Genomic DNA, 14,796 nt, shown 5'->3' with positions numbered 1-14,796 from the left:
AAAGTGATTACAGTTCATCCTCAGAGGAACATGAATGCGGTAATTCAACAAGTAACTGTCAAGGCATTTCACACAGATCCAAAAAACCTGCTACTAGTGCTGAAAGTAAAGTCAGCAGATTGCAGGAATCATTAGGGTTCATCATCTGGGAACCATAAATACAAAACTAAAAAAGACAAAAACATTTTTGGCAAACCATTTATTAGATGTTAAGATATTTCACTGATGAAAGTGACTTTGACCTGGTGCTTGTGCTAGAAAGATCACAATCGACATTACAAATGATCATCTGGGGACCATGAAAGTCTAGAAATTTCAGTCAGGACCCAGGACCAAACAATCGGCGTTGTCATCCCTAGTGTCCTCTAGCATACCTAATAAAACAGAAATGGTGTCATTCATCTGTAGTTTTTCTTTGCTTTGGTGACAGTGAAATGTTTGCTACATGTGGTGTAGTGCAACTTCAGGTAACAAGCATACAGCATGCTGTTATAGGCAAAGTTACTGTAGGGCATGAGATGAAAAAATGTTTTTCCAATTCTAGGTCAAGCTTGTGAGTTGTTTGTTACTTGCTTGCTTGTACTTGTTACTTACTCTGACCCCATTTTGTTATATTAATACAGAGATGCTGTTGCTACTGGTCCTCTGGAGTTTGAATCCAGCAGGTTGCACTGTTTTGAGTGAAAATATTGATTTCAATTATTTTTTTAAAAGTTCAATATGTCTAGTACCGCAGCAATAAATATAACAAAGGGTCACGGAGGGTCACATCGAGTTGAGCTTTCACATACATTATGGTTTCTTGGTCATGTTTTCAATCCAAGCACTGAATTTGCCAACTGGCATCAGCAACACAAACTCATAGGACTTAAACCTCACTCCACTTTTCATCACAAGTCATCGGCACCACAGCAGCGATTTAAATCGACACGCTAATCACTCCAACAGTGAATTAAAAAAAACCTAGTAATTAATGAGGTTTATTTTTATATTCTATTTGAAACAAGAACACTAAATATGTCAAGCATGTCATTTATTAAGTGTTGATGTGCACAGTGAAAGTACATTTTAGCAGAGTTGGTGTTGACAGATATATTTAGAGGAAGATGAAGTGTAGGCAAATGAGAGTCAACTTTTGTGCACCTTTTTGTTTCTTTGTCAAAATCAGATAAATAAACATTACATAACTGTGAGCCAGGGGTCTAAATCATTTTACTAAAATGTTCTCATAAAACTACAGGTACTCATTTTTTGATATGTATTTGACTGCATAAGCAACACTGTTGGATCCCGGGTTTCAACTCAGGTGATATCTGAGCATCCCTTGTCAGCACGACATTGGCATAATGGTTTGAATAAACTCTTTTCCTTTTTCCTATGAGCTGACTGTAATTGGAACAAAAAGAAATGACATGGCAGCAAATCCATACGAATTCCACAACCGGTGTTGTTAGAGCAAGAACAGGCAAGATGTTTCTGTCAAAATAACAGCCGCCTCATCAGCCTGAATCACAAAATGGAGCTGCAATAAAGACTCTCCCATTCTTCTTAGTTGAGAAATTGTTGTAAAAGTGTTTCTATATAAAGGGCACTAGCTGAATATTGTCACCACATAAAGTAGGAGTAAGTGACAAATGTGACAGAAGTGTCTCCTAAGCACCGGTGAGGAAGTGCTTCACAGAAAAGTGTAGTCTGGCTTTTTCTTTCTTCATTTTTAGCCACGCTTGCGGTCAGGCTCTGCAGGGAGGGTAATGTCGGTCGGTAGGGCTGACAGTCAATACTGTCTCAAAAAGTACTGGATGGATTGTCAAGAAATTCACAGTCCCAATAGGAGGAAGTCTCCAGACTTTGGTGAGCCCTTGACTTTTCCTCGAGTTTCACCACAAGTTTGACATTTGATTTGTTTTTAGTGGAGTGCTGCATTAATTATATGGAGTGCCATGAAATTCTAAACACATTTTATAACCATGCCAATACAGATGGAGTTGAGATACTGCAATGACATTTTCTATAGATAGTCATGGTTTCCAGAGGATGTATCCTAATGATTTTGGAGATGCCCAGACCTTTTCTCGAGTGATCCCTTTACTTCGCCATCTGGCACAAACATCAGGTCAAAATATCCTTTTTGTCCCTTACTTTGATTTATGAAATATACATATTTAGAGTCACATGACTCACACCGTTAAACAATATTAACCATCTGGGGTCTAACAATGGCCCTATCAATTGCTTTGCACTTGTGAGGACCCCCAGAGGGTTGAAGTTTTGCCTAACTAAGAATGTAACCACTTTGATTGGCAGGTGGGTGCCATTACACATGGCTGTTTTCAGCAACTAGGCTTCCTTTGGCCCACCTCAGCTCCACATATTTGCCCATTTTTTGATTGGTTTTTCCAAACTACAGCCGATCATACTGAGCTTCATGCTGGTCCTTTAGCGACCGTCACAGAAATTAGGTCTCTATTTTATGCATTCTATGATGCTGAAATTATCACTTAACTCAAGGCATCACTGTGTCCAATTCCAGCTTCACAGAGCTGCTACTGTAGCATGGCGAGAGACTCTCATAGCAAGAAAATCCGTTGAAATCCAGATGAGGTTGTCTTCATTGCGGCTGCCAAAGTGTTGAGTGGTTTCACTTTCCATGCTGGTGAGTGCAGCTCTAAATTAATGTGGAATAAGTAAAAGGGTATTTAGAAAAAGGCAGAGTTGGATGGGTTTTGTTGTTTTTCTAGGTTTATGTGCAGTATCACTTTAGCTAATAAAACCCATGGCACCTGAATGACAATGCAAATAGGGTTTTTGGCCAGAAATCAGCACAAGTTGGCAGGATGAACAACCACGCTCAGGTTCACATGCAGCAACAACAGGTTCAAACTGAATATATTGTTGTTGTTGGCAGCAAGTTCAAATAGCAAACTTTATTGTACATGTGCCACAGTGGGGCACAGCCTCGAATCCATTCTCATTTTTTCTCTATGATTGTTGCATCAATCTTCCACAATCTTGAGTCACGATGAGTCAATTTTTCCGACAAGCTGGTCACAGTGTATCATGGATTGCCTGCTCTGGTACGTGACTGTGGGAGGTATATTATCCGTACACATGTCAGTTTTGCATATCTGTTAACCTGGACTAATCTGTTCAGGCTTTGATGTTAAGGACCATATGGAAATGTTTATCCCCACTTACTTCTGTGTGCTCATCCAGACTAGACTGGAGATGTCTAAATCATAGATACAGGAAGGATTATGCATAACAACAAATTATGACGCCAAACATCTTAATTATCAATCACAGCATAATGCAAATTTCAATTTACTTTTATTTATTCCACCCACAGGTATCCAGATGTGATGTGTGAACATAATAAGATGAGTCTTTTACATTGCTGACATTGTTGATTGCAGGATCAGGACACAACATGACATGGCAAAATTAACACTGTCAGGTGGGAGACGCTGAATTAAATGATTATTTGAATATTAAATGTGATTGAGGCATATTCAGATGAAATAATCAGCGGAAGAAGCAGCAACTGATGTAATTACTTGGATAAAACATTTCCATCCTAATCAGTGGATTCTTGCGCTTTGTAATTCAAATGACTTGTTCATTCTTTTCGCTGACATTGTTGTGAGTTGGATCTGACCTCAATTCCATTGTTCTCTAACAGATCATGAACGTACCGGGCTCGTGCCGATCAAATGTTCCCAAAGTTGTCATGAGATGGGAAAGATGAGAAATTGCTCATCAACTGGGAACATTCAAATCAATGGATGTGGTTCAGGACTCGGTTTTTCTATGAATTTAAAGAAATGAGTCCGAATCACTGACATGTTCATGAAGATGGATGTGGACGTGGCTGGTTGCGGTATAGGTCATGAACCCCACAGCAGCAGATGGGGCATGGGCCAAACAAGGAAAAATCAAAATAGATAGTTTAGATATAGATATACAGATATAGATTTTCAGATTGGGGTAGTTTTTATCATGCAGACGTTTGTTCAAGTGTTCAAGTTTAGCTTTAATTACCTATAAAAATGGAGCTTTAACTCAATGCTCAATGCAAGACTCCACCATCTGTATCTGGGTTATTTTGGCTTCATTTTTGTGCAGTGGGAGGAAGAGTAGACACATCATCTATCTTTATATATGTCACTGTTCAGAATACAGTGACGCTTACTTGAATTTTTAACCCAAATGTGACCTTGAGGGACTGTACCTGAGGCACTGCCGTGTTCGTCTCTCTCTCTATAATCTATATCTATATAATCATGTATATTATACATTTTTCCCAATGATCCGTTATCTTGCAAATCTGCAATCCTGAACTCCTGGAGATTAGCGAGCATGTTGGCTCAAGCTCGGGTAAAAGCACAGATGTTTTGCTCAGGACAGTTCTATTCTTCGACCTCAGCAACCCTCTTGGCCGATACTGTTTCAGACACCAATTATACAGGAATGTTGGTTCACTTGTTGGGGCGAGTTGATGCGGGCATATGCTTTGGACACTTTAGGGATGTTTTTGCTTCATCTGTTATTTACCTTCAGCATGTATAGCCTGCCTCCTGTGCTCATTGGACATTATGTCATGTTGTTATTTTTTAAACTTCTGTTTATTGGAATTTTTACAGTTAAGACATCAGAACACATGATTACACATGAATCAACACCCCTCACTTCCAGACAGTGACGTCGAGCACAAATCCTCATTTAGACGGACATAAATAAGATTTTAAATTTTAAATTAAAGAAGAAATAAAAAGAAAAGTTGGTATTTGACCATCCATTGGGGGGGTTTACACCTGACAGCTATCCCAGTTTCTCACGTGTCACATGTCACGTTATGATACTTAAAAAAAACGCAGGATATCTTTAATTTTGTGCCATTTTGATGATTTCTAGAGCTGTGGAGCTGTTTTCTCATACCGTGAATGACTGTTGTGAGCTTGAGGATATCAAACGAGTCAAATTAAGCTGGTTACTCTCTAAAGATCCGTCATACTGAGAGGATGGCAGCTGATTTCAATTTGAGAAATGGGGAAAAAAAAGGTGATGTTCCTTCAGTTGCTGTGCCGCAGGTGTCATCTGAAAATAATATTTCAAAATCAGTCCTAATGCATCTGTAATCATATCTTTTTTTTTTTTCTTTTACATTCAGTGGGTCTTTATAGATTATGAGCGGTTTATTTTTTTATTATTTTGGAAATGTGCCTGTCTGAATACGACTGCTGGGAAATAATGTTGTTGTGGAAGGGGGAGCATTCCCTTTTGTGCTCCGCTGCTTGTTTCATTTTGGCTGTACTTCTTAAGGCTCTTAAACCCCGGGCATTTCCGAGCGCCGAATCACTCAGCCTTCTCTTTTTCGATTTCTCTCTCCTTCCCTCCTTTCTTTTCTTTTCTAAAAGTAAAAAATGTCACTTTTCAGGCTCCTGAAAGAAATGCGGAAAAAAACAAATAAACTTAACATAATGAGATGTTGTCAGAGTTTTTTTTTTTCTCCCTTTCGCTGGCGAGTGACGACGCGGCGGGCGAAGAAAAGATAATTAGGCTTTTGTTGACAAGAGTCGAAGTGGTGGAATCCTACCGGTCGCCGATCAAAAAACGGCCCATTCATTAATTTAATTGGCCCGCTATGAGATGGCGTGGGTGTTTCTATGACTGCGTTAAACACTGATACTTGTGGAGTATGGGAAATAAGATATGGCCGGGGCTTTGTGACTGGAGAAAAGAACGCGGAGGGGGTAGGGGTGGTGGTGGTGTAGGGGGGAGCTCCTAATCGGACGAAGAGATCTGCGGAGGTACCCCCCCCTACTCCTTTTTTTTTTTTTTTTTTCACCATATAGAATGTTTTCCTGCTCAAATCTGTGGGAGAATGACTCTGAATGAACCCTGGCTATTATAGGGGCATCGCTCTGCATTAGTGTGCAGGCTAGCACTGCTGCTCTCTTTTACACACACACACACACACACACAGGCATACGCACACACACACACAAAAGCCCCCTGTGTTTGAGGGAGCACAGAGGGGGCTCACATCTCACTTTACCAGAGTCGGGGCATATCAGGAGGCAATTCCAGACTGTGTCTCCAAAGGGGCAGACAATAGCCACGTCTGATCAAAGTGGAGGAGATGCATGACACTTGAATTGAATTCAAGTTCATGCGCTGTCTACAACATCATGTACATAAAGAGACAATGAGGGCGAGGTAGTGTTACAGAGGAAAATGACAGAGGAGAGAGAGAGGGATAAGGAGAGAGAGGGATAAGGAGAGAGAGGGATAAGGAGAGAGAGGAGTGTTCAAGAAGCAGCCGTGCAGAAATGTCCGATAGAGAGAGAGAGGATGAAATCTAAAAAAAAAAAACTACAAAAGAGCTGGATAATCAGGAGTGATGGAATGACGGTGAACGAGGGGGAGCGGCGTACATAAAGGCATGCCTGTTGACTGACACATATGTCATCCAAGTCAAAGAGGACTCCTGTCTTTCCAGTTGCGTGACAGATACTGTCTCCAGATAGCTGATAAGCACTCCCACCCCTACAAGTGACCGACCGTGACCTCTTTCAAATTCCTTCCCCCGGCCCCAAAAACAGACTAATATTTAACATTCTACATGATCAACGGCTCCGTTACAGCCCCCTTTTTTTTTGAGCTGTAACATATCCTCCACTTTCTCCATATTGTTGTCCGCTCGGCCGTAGTCCCTCTTATGCGAGCGTACAAAAGGGATCAGATGTACAACAGGCGCCGCTCTGGGATCTGCTGAAAAAGGAGATCCGGGTGACTTTTTACATGCTGTGAGTGGCGATGAATGGATTTTGAAGAGAGACTAAGCCTTGTTAAACATACGCCTGCTGGCGTGCGAACAGGGACTGTGAGAATAAAACAACTTTGGAATATTTGGTGAGAGTCTTGTTGAAAGTGGTAAGCCCCCATGAATCTCATCTGTTTCCAGCCCCGGCAGAATGCTGTTCATTGCTGTGGTGGTCCTGAACCGCGCTCTTGTCTCTTCTGCTGCTAATTCTAACTACACACCTAAACAATCCCTGTATTCAACCACAAATAATAATTACTTAAGGCGTCAGTCAGCGGTAGACAGTAATCCAGGGATTGCGTGCCATGAATCACAACATAGATTCGCCCAAGCGCACAGCATCTGGAGAAAGTTGGACACTTCCACACACACACACACACACACACACCTAGGAGGAGATTCAATCAGAAGAGAAAGTGCATGCTCTGAGGCAAATGCCTCTTTGACAGTGAGCGTAACCTTTAAGAGCAGGTGCTGCAAATCTTTGAAAGAAAAAACCCCAAACCAATGGATCTGGGTGGCGACTGGGAAATCCATGAGGCAAATCGTTTTTTATTTCTTATTTTTATGAAACAAAAAGAGGGAAAAAGGGAAAGGAGAGGTAAGGAAAGAAAAAAGGAACGCGCACAAGAAGAGAACGCCACGGGGCATGCAAGTGGATAAAACGAACCAATCCGACAAAAACAAACCTCTAAGAAAGGAAGAAAATACAAAGCCAACAATTGTTTTCTATGTGTCTCCTGAGGCTATGTGGAGCCAGTGTTGGCTGATGTCATGCTTGGTTGCAGTATACAGATGTCCCCCTTTTGCTCAAGACACAAAACTAGATGCAGATCAGGAAACAGCTGTGTCTCAAGCTAGTGACTAGACAACAGCATGAAAAGAAGCAGAGGGAGATCGTCCCGTCCTTTGACACAAGTGACTCTGTGTACTTATTCTAGTTATCGCCCGCCCGCAGTAGTTTGCATCGTGGTCTGTTTGTGAGATAAGGTGAATCGACACACAGTGCTTTGAAAGTACAAGCGTAGGAATCATTGTCCGGGTTGGCTTGTGGCGCTATAGCCTATTTCACAGATTTTTGCCTTTGGTCTTTCATGTATGAAAGTTTGGATAACTAGGTAAAACCTGCTTCTGGAAGAAAAAAAAAAAAAGTCATTTCACTCTATGATAATTTGATTTCAAATTCGGTGCCCCAAGGAGGAAAAACATCCAAAACATGACCCAAAAATGATTGACGAAAAAAGACTATGACTCATGCGGCTGCTGAAAAAAATAAATTAAAAAAAACATCACAAACCAGTGTCCTTGTGCTTTAATTTGGAAAATAATTTGGTACAATATTGGTTTCCTGTAGTAGTCATCATGGGCCTACTTGAGTTTTTCCTCCATCTTATGTCTTTTTATTCAACACTAAGCTCTAAATCAAACAGACAGAAGCCCAGCATTTGAACATCAGCTCACTTACCATAAAATCATACATTTTTATCACAGGTGTCGCCCGTTTTGGAAGCAACTCCTGATCCGTGCGTGATATTACACGACTGACTAGTCAACGCTAACCCATTCTTCTCGTTCTCTGCGGATAAGAGAAAATATCACATCAAACCGGATGCCGAAACCGAGCTTCTTAATGCTGCATGGCTCCCCCGACATCCTCACATATATTTCAGATCAAAACCCTAAAAAAAAAAAAAGATTTGCCGAGTTGTTCTTTTTTTTTTTCCAGTCTTGTACCCAAAAGTCACTGAGCAAGACGGCAGCGATGAGCTGACAAGTAGAGTTTCGCTTCAGATGCAGTTCACTGGATGTACGCAGGAATGAAGAGGGTGGCCTTAATGTTGCACAAAATGTCTCCAGTCATGTTTTTTTTTTTCTTTGCATGTCTGACAGCTAATGAGATGACATTAATCTGACAAAAAAAAATCAGCATTCACTTTGGTGGGACACAGCGGTAGGCAACATAGAGCCAATCTTGATCTTTTGATCCATTTTCCAAACTGTTTGCTGTGTTCAGTTTGGTCATCTGTAGCCAATCAAAGTTCCAAAAAAACCCTTACTATCAAGGCTGGGATTAAACCAGTTGGTGCCTCTGGCATGTCCAAACACAACCACCAGATTGTGTACTGAACGGGTCTGGTCACCATCAGATAAACACATTTAACAGACCATTTGACTGCAATCTAAACACAAATAGTGAGGAAATATTGAAAGTTTATGACGCTCTACAAACCAGGGTCATGGTTAAAGTTCAAAATACCACAAAACATACACATGTAGACTCATTTTTTTGGTATTTGCATGAGGAAAACAATGGCGCTCCTTCTCCTGCTTCACGAACTTTGTTGCCGAAGTGATATGCAACAATAACTAAGCCCTCCTTCACTCAGAAATGTGACTTCCTTCGTGTTACATCACTTGAATCTTTGACTTTTATTGTCCAGAATGATGTACATGTGTCACAGTTTGACATTGGATGTGCTGAATAGGGCCTCACCTTAACTACAAATCTCAGTTCAGCATGACAACGAGTCTTGAAGCCAATCGTGTTCCTATATGCAATTTTATGATATGGAAACTTGAAGCCTCCAAACAAAAAGATATTTACATATTCATACATTCTGTATTTTTCAGTACAGTGGGAAGAAATTTAATCAAACTGTTGTGCAGGAAAACAATAGTATACATGATTTTTTATTCAAAGTTCTGGTGGAGGGTTATGTGGCCTCTGAGGGGGTTAGCGTTAATGAAAGAAATCAATGAAAAAAAAATACACTGAGCTTTAACCCAAGGCCAAAAAGGAAAACACTTTTCACACAACAAATTGACAGAAATCTAAAAAAGGTTGACAAAAACGTTTCTAAAAGCGCACATGACACATGCCTTGGCTCAAGCAGAACTGTATTTCTTCAATTAAACTGGGATGTGTGTGTGTGTGTGGGGGGGGGGGGGGGGGGTCTGAAGTGATTGGTGTTTTGAAATGGGAGTGCCACAGTGTCAGAAATCTGTCTTCATTTGATGAAATGAAAGTGCGGGGCCCCGGTACCAAAAATGGCACCACATGTGTCACCACCACCAGCAACAGCCGGATGTGAGCCATTCATCAATGATTCATGGCGGACAGATTTTTTTTTTTTTTTTTTCATTTGTAAAAGAAATAAAATAAAAGGGAGGGACAATATTTCTCAGGGGAGCAGTCAAGCAGAAACATGCCTGAAGGTGAGGTGTCACTTTCTGAGAGTGTTGTCATCACCTCGCCTTATTTCTTGCCATATTTCTGTCACCCTGAAGCTCGAGGGTCCATAAGCACATATTATTCATGCACTTGTTTTGTTTGCATGTGTTTTTGATGTATGCAATAGTTTAGCAAAGCAGCTTTAATCATCCATTATTGGCACTCAACAGGGAGATATCAGACTCTGGAGAATGATATTATTATATCTGGCATCAAGGGACTGATGCATCATTTCCCACTACAACAGATGAAAACGGCAAATGGGAAAGATTAAGAATTAAATCTGGGGAGAGAAACACTCATACACACTCTCTCTCACACACACACACACACATGGCCTCATTGTGCGTCCTATTCCCAGAGTCTGAGACCAAACTTGAAGTTATGAGATGTACTCATGATTTATGAAAGGAACTACTCCATCAGCTGGAGTGCAGTCGTGTTTTCGTCCCTCCCAGACGTTAAACAGACACACATACACTTTTTGGGTACTCCAAATGTAGTGGTGAGGGGTTAAATAAAACGCTTGCATGCTTCCGGATGAGATATTAACATGTTTAACTTGTATTAAGTCGCAGCTGTTTAGCGCGAGTGAGTCCTTCAGTCGTCATCCTCTGTTCAATGAAAGATTAATATCGATACCGGCAACAGCTGCAATGCTACAAAAGAACGAAAGAAACCAAAACAAAAACATTCATGACCCAAATCCACAAAATGCCCCCCGAAGAGCACGCATGCTGTGTTTATAGAAACATAAACAGATGAATAAAGAAAAACACGAGGCAAAAGGAAGATACGGGACTCTCTGATGTCAGCATTTCTTTGAAGCTGATGAGCAAAGATGCACCCTCAAGTCAAATAAAGAAGGTTTTTCCACCTCAGACGGAGAGAGACGGGGCTCCTGGAGAGAATCCGAACAGACAAATAAGAACTAATGGTTTCTAATGGCGTGCGCTTGATCTGTCTCGCTGCTTTTAAAACACGCACCGCATTTCAATACGCAGATATAAGCTTGTAACTTATATGAAAAATGCGTCCTCGATAACGTATATTATCGATACTTGTTTGTTATTTTCAGGTTTAAGTGGGTTCTTAGAGAAGCTTGTGTGTACCCACGCACCGAGGAAAGGCATGTTTTCCGCCGCAACGAGACACTGAACCCAACAGTTTACAGGAAAAAAGGTCTTCTTGCGTCAAGCACAGCTCAGACAACTTCCAGTAATAATAAAAAATAGAAAATAAACAACCTACTGGAAACTACACCCATAACGGAATCAAATTTTTATTTGCCAAGGATGTGCACACATGCAAGGAATTTGTTTTTTTCCCCAATTGAACTCAATGAATACGCACCAATCCTCACCGTAACCTCGCTCATTTTCCGATACTCAACCCCTTAAGGCCATGCAGGTCACACACCAGCATATAAAACACAGGGGGAAAAAAAATCAACTCATTTCACTGGGATTGCTGCATTGAGTGGATTCGCTTGCGGGGCCCGAAATACAAGCTGGATCTTTCGCACACTGTTGAACTTAGTTTCATATGCAAATTTGCGGTGCTCGCTGAGAGCAAACTGTGCTCTTTGGCTGCGGATGGAGCAAGAAACTGGAAATAGAAGCATGAAGTTAGGTGAATACATCTTTTTTTGTATGAGCAAGATCCGGGAAGCACAATGGTGCGGCGGTTGGCAACGTCGCCTCATGGCAAGAAGGTTCTTGGTTTGAACCTCGGCCATGGCCTTTCTGTGTAGAGCTTGCATGTTCTCTCTGGGTACTCCGGTTTCCACCCACAATCCAAAGACATGCACTTGTAAATTTAAACTTTAAAGTGAGTGTGAATGGCCAACTTCTCCGGGGTGTATCCAGCTTAAGTGAACAGGGATAGGCTCCAGCCCTCTGCAACCCTGATGAGGATAGGTGGTTCTAGAAAATGGATGGCCGGATTGTCGGAGTTATTCTTAGCGGCTGAGCTAAGTAGCTATGCTACGTCACTGGTTCACCATGCCATGCAGGACAGAGTACTACTTTGTGCTCTGACTTGGACTTTAATCCCCCAAATATCATCAAATTCAACTGTAATAACTTTGACTTTATTTCCCCCCAATTTGGCACCGCAAACAAAATTCACGCTGTGTCTTTAGGTTTAGCTTTTAAGTGGACATGGTTTGGGCAAAGCTTTATAAACCTGGAAGTAGTCCAAGAGGTCCTCACTAGTAATAAATGTGTGTTTCTACTGTATGCATGCTTCAGTAGATGTCAGTGTGCGCCCAAATGATAAACACAGCACCGAGCTACAAAAGAAATCAATAAAAATGAAAAAATCAGACAGTTGGTGATTTCCAACCGCCTTTCTTTCCCGTCTCTCTCCCTTCATCCTACCTCCCCTTCATTGTTTACCTGTGATTACCACTCCAAAGAAATCCCCCCTTTTCTCAGTTCTGTCATCACATCCCCATGTCATTAAAAAAAACGAAGACTCCTCGCCACTATGTTCCACGTATGAGGCTAAAGACGACTGTTTTGGATGATCCAGTCGGGTGGGCGCGCATTTGAAATGAGGTGATTATATAAAACGTCTTTTTTTTTTTTTTTTAATGCCCACATGTTGTTTGTCTTCTCTTTACTGTTTGAATTTAAAGAAATCCACCTGAGAGATGAGCGGTTGCCCACCATTCCCTTTGATTTGTGTGTGCGTGCCCATGTGAGCCGTGTGGGCGAAGAAGCGTGTGCATCTGCTTGGATTCGTGTCTGCGCCGCCTTTGTGTGTGTGTGTGTGTGTGTGTGTGTGTGTGTGTGTGTGTGCGAGCCCGTTGTTCGGTGGGTGGTGTTAGAGCGTGCGCGCTGGTGTGTTCACACGCGAGCGCGTGCATGCAGTACGTGCGCGTGGGTGGGTGGGATGATTTCTGTTGCAGACTGGGTTTTCTAACAGAACTGGAAGGAATAAATCAAGCAATTTTCAAAAAAAAAAAAAAAAAAAAGGTTCCAAACAATTGAAGTGAAAAGGCTTTTCCTGAAATTTTCAGGAGGAACTTTTAAAAGAGCACAACGTCCAAGCCTTGAAGTAATAGGCTTTTTTTTTGTGTGTGTGTGTGTGTGGGAATATTCAACCATCGGACCGTCTCCTTCCAAGTGGGACTCTAATTAAGACTCTCCTCAAAGTACTGTGTCGTGGTATTTCCTCTATAGCGCTTAGATAAAGTGAAAGCAGCTCCAGAGGCCTGCAAACGTACTTTTTAAAAAGGTGTGCCCTTGAGCTCCGAGATGTCTCATATCTTGCATGGAAAAAATGACAAACAAACACGCAATGCAATTTAGAGTACGACGTTAGACGGGATTAGTTCTTCAAGGGGAGGTGCCGTAATGTAATCCGGATGCATTACGGCCATCAATCAAAGCTGATTTTGCCTCCTCGTGCTGAGATGTAAAAAAAGGTAAAGAAATAACCTGCCCTTTTACTTCTGCAAACTACCCAAAACAAAGTGTTACATTAGCTGATGAGTTTTTGTCGAGTAACAGATAATTTGCTCCGCACCTCTTGCTACTTCTGCTGAAAGGATTTCACACATGGCGGACTCATACTGAATTTAACTGCACATGTTCTCGCTAAAGATTAAAGTTAATAGCTGTGGCCTTATAAGGGCTTTGGAGCATGACTCCAATGTAAAGGTCAACAGAGTACTAATTGGAAAGGCCATCAAAAGATGGAGCACCCACAATGACTTTTTGGCGATCGGGTTCATTCATAACCCTCCTGAAGTCTTCTCGCTCTGCAGTCGTTCATCTTTGCTGACTCTACAGTCCCTGCCATACCCTCCTTTGTCCTGCAGGAGTCCTCAACAGTACTGCATCCACACATCTGTTCCCAATCCCCTAATCAACTCTCCAGTACATCTTCCACCTGCCCCTTGACCATGGCTTTTGCCCCTTGGTGCCATAGCAAGCAGTAGCGTTCCAGTCGTCGTGTCGTATTTCTCTACCAGCCTTGTTTTTTGATCCTTTTATGCCTTTTTTTTTTGGCTGAACTCCTTGGCCTGTTTTGCCTCTGTCAAATCCAAGGCCTGTTCTTTCATAGCCTTGCTACCTAAAGCTCAAAGCCAACAACAAAAGCCGTGTTTCTCCAGCATAATCAGAATCCGTCTTAATCTCAATGGCACCAGGCCCTCTGCATACTGTGGTTAATCTAATACAAATGCTGACAGGGCTGCTTCCACAAACTAAATCAAATTTAATCTCATTTAATTGAGACTTGAAACGGATATGCAAACACAAAACGTCATAAAACAATGAGAGGTCACTCGTTTCCAATGCAAATCAGCTTGTTTCTTGAATCAAGTGTGAGTTCATGGATACTAGTTGAGTTTTGTGTGTTTCCCAGCCATGAATCATGGTCTAAACTTGCTAATTAGGACTCGCAGTAGGCATGGCCACAAGTAAAACTACAGAGGAAACATGAAAAAATGTCAACAGCTTGAAGAAATCACTTTGGTTAAGCATTAAAATGAGCAAAATACGATGAGATTTTTATTTTTTTTTGCAGTGTTAAGAGTACTCCAGTGATTCAGCATTACACTTTTATAAAGTTGGGGGGAACTACAAGTGACAGATGGTCAGAATCAAAGCAGTAACCGCAAAGATACCCTGGATACACTGGAAACTACATTTCCCATAATGCATAATGTAGGCTGATGTATAAAGAACCCTCTTTAAAACCGCATGCCCTCAGCTCATAATGCAAAAGG

Source organism: Larimichthys crocea, chromosome XIX (genome assembly GCF_000972845.2).
Source record: "Larimichthys crocea isolate SSNF chromosome XIX, L_crocea_2.0, whole genome shotgun sequence".
Taxonomy (NCBI): domain Eukaryota; kingdom Metazoa; phylum Chordata; class Actinopteri; family Sciaenidae; genus Larimichthys; species Larimichthys crocea.
Note: the sequence above shows the minus strand (reverse complement) of the source record.